Raw genomic sequence first — 3,576 nt, forward strand, 5'->3', positions numbered from 1 at the left:
TGTTGCGTATCGCTGTCAGTTCACAGAGCTGTATGTCCGCGCGAGTACGGAATCAAAAACACCTTGCTGTAGTTTTAGCAGTCACGTGACAAAATACCAAATGGGGGTTCTGGGATATGTAGGAGTCTCAAGCATCAGCGCTGCATAACAAAGTCCTTTGCCAATGTGCCCATCTCATTTGCGCTCTTGACGATAATTGGGGCTGTTACACACACATTTTCAATGAGTATTTATTATTTGATTATTATTTAAATGTAACCCAATGTGTCATAATATTGTGGTGTGAAATATGAGCAGATAGTTATATACACACAATACTATATAGGCCTATATATATTGTATATACACTGTAAAAATAATAATTCATCTTACTGCAATAACACAAGTATACATTACTTCCCCTCAGTTGACTTAGTGTGCTTACGAAAAAGAAGTAACATACTAAACTTGCATCGACGGGGTCTAAAACCTGACATCTATTGGCATAGATAGCAATAGGACTGGCTTCTGTTTTCAGTGCATTGTACATTTTATAGCTAATAAGGAAAAAGAATTATATTTAGACAAGGTCTAACTTATCCCCACTGTGAAATGTACAATGCATTGACAACAGAAACCAGTCCTATTGCTATCTATGCCAATCCTTACAGAAAAAAAAACATAACTTGCATGCCAATGAACCACAATGACAACATGTGTGTTTTAATTACTTGTCCTTGTAGCATACCTTTCTACATTCCACAGTGGGGAGAAGTTCACTTTGTCTAAATATAATTCTATTTCCTTATTAGCTGTAGACAGGGCAAAACCCAGAACGATATGATTCAGGTCACTACCAAACATTTCTCAAGTTTGGTAGTGATATAAAAATGTGTGATATAAAATGGATTAAAATGGATTCTATGCAAAAAGTACTAGAGATTGAGAAAAGTTTGGTAGTGACTTTAATCAGATCATTCTGGGTTTTGCCCTGTCTATGTGTAGGCCTACGCAGCAACTCCGGTCGATGTTTCAAGTCCATTACTTCAGCTTTGGCTATTGGCTTTGGCTATGTCTTCTTGAAAAAAGCATTTTTTTAAAATCATGCGTTAGATCATGCGTGAAATCTTTTGTTCTGATTCAGCATCTTTAAGGAGGAGGCGCATGTTTAGCTGTATAGTAACGTTAACATAGGCTACCTGAGATTTAAAATTCTGACCAGATGAAACCTATAGCAAGCCAAGCAAACTCAGTAGCCAAAGATACAATAGTACAGTATATAGCCTATGTATTATTTGTATTATTATCATCATCATCATCATTATTCTTGCTTATTAGTAGTTCTTGTTCAATATTGAATTGTCTGGGTCGGGATAGGGGTGTGATGTAAGTTCAATGATGATTAAATGTGATAAACTTTAATTATTGACACTGAGTGAACTGAATTCAGCTGCTTTAGTTAAACTGTAGCGTACATATTGATAAAACCTTTGCGACCTCCTCTCTATTTGCAGTTGGAAAACCCATCTGAAGAAACCGCAGTGGACACATTCTCGCAATCTCCTCTCTTCAGTCTCGATCACAAACTCTTTATGTTTATGATAGTCATGATTGTTTTTTTGCCAATATATTTATTATAATATTACATATTTATAATAACAAAATAAAATAATAACTTTCCTTTGCTTTATTCTCATTAATTTTACTACTGTACACTTGACATTAAGTACCTTAATGGGAGTAAAAAAGGAGTAAAAGCAACTTTGCTTCAAGTAAGCTTTCCTGGATGTTATGAAGTAAACATTACTAGTGGGTGTTAAGTAACCTGAACACTCAAGTCTTAAGTGGAGCTTACTCAGTAAAGGGTACTTACAGATGTAAAGTAAACATTACCTGGAAAGAAACCAGTTACATTACTCCTTTGAGGCAACGAGTTTCCAACTTTCCACACATTTTTTAAGTAAGCATTACAAATTCTTTTTTACAGTGTATATATATATACAGATAAAATATTGAATCATCCTACAATATTCTCTCACACATTTTGCCATTCAACTATACACAGGATAGGCTGTTTGGTTGGAGTTAAATGCATAGGCTATTGGGTATTTCAGCCCAAAGTTTACAGAGATATGCATTCCAATGGATTTATTCTGATATTCTTCAATGGGCTGCCCCATAATCTCAGTTGCTTTGGTACATTCCTCAAATCATCATTAGTTTATTTCTCGAGACAATTTGTGTAAACTACAACAGGCAGTGGATTGTCCACAAAAGTATGTGACTTGCTGAGCCATGACTGAAAACCTGAAAATGTGTCACTGTTATGAATAAGATTTTTAGCTTCTTTGGTGCATTTCTCAAATCAAATGTTTGCACAACAGTTATTGCATTTCATGAAACAATCAGTGCAAACTGCACCACACTGTGGACCTACAAGAGCATGTATTTTAATCAAAATGTTTTAGTTTAGTTTATGTCTCAAAAGTATGTATAGGCTATGCCAATGACACGGTCAATGCAATCAGAATGATAATTCCTTACAGCATTATGAACAGGATAGGCAAACTGCTTTGTCAATATGGCAGTTTACACGTATTTTCTATTGCAAAAGGGACCAATCAGCACTGTTCATTGTGTGGCATAGCATCTGAAAACTACAAAGTTACATCGTGTGTGTGTGTGTGTGTGTGTGTGTGTGTGTGTGTGTGTGTGTGTGTGTGTGTGTGTGTGCGTGTGTGCGTGTGTGCGTGTGTGTGTGTGTGTGTGTGTGTGGCAATTTTACAATTTGACAAATGTACAGTAAAACATAGGAAACAACACTTGTGATAAGCAGTGATGGGAACTACTGTAGTTCAACACTTTTGCATAATGACTCAAGCGATTAAATAAGGTCTATCAGTTGTATGGGGTAGGATTGTTCATGGAATCAGTAGTGCATTTTTTTCACCGTCTCATTAGCAACTGAAGATATGAAAAAGCAGACAGTTGTACCCAATCAGTTGCATGGACTATTAAAGCGTTTACTATTTGTCCAAGATAGGGAGAAATTGCTTTTATAATGTACACAGGTGATAAGATGATATGGAGCTTGAACAAGCAGATGTTTTGAGTTTTGAGAAATTGTAACAGTATGGCAGCTCTTTCAAATAAAAATGTGTAATATAGAAGTGGACAAATGATACTTGACAGATACATCTAACAACTGGTTCAACATCGCTTTGCTAAGCACCATAACTGTAACTGTAACTGTAACATTTTTGCATATAATGACTCAAGCAATGAAGTAATGCTAAAATGTTTTGAAGGAAGGACTATTCAACAGAGAACTTGTCAAATGCATTTTGACTGACAGGACATTAGTAATTGATAAAGTAAGAAACAACAGACAATTGTCCAAAAACAACTGCTTGGATGTACGACAGCATTTGCTGTTTGAGAAATTGCTGATGTTCATAAATTAAAGGATGGGTTTTTATTTTCAGTCTACCTGTCTTGTGACATTAAGACTAATTAGCCCATGTGACATATCACATAGCCTAACATCTGCTCACATCTTGTCATATTCCAAAAAACTGTACGGTGTACACAAAGCAG

Source organism: Sardina pilchardus, chromosome 14 (genome assembly GCF_963854185.1).
Source record: "Sardina pilchardus chromosome 14, fSarPil1.1, whole genome shotgun sequence".
Classification (NCBI taxonomy): Eukaryota; Metazoa; Chordata; class Actinopteri; order Clupeiformes; family Clupeidae; genus Sardina; species Sardina pilchardus.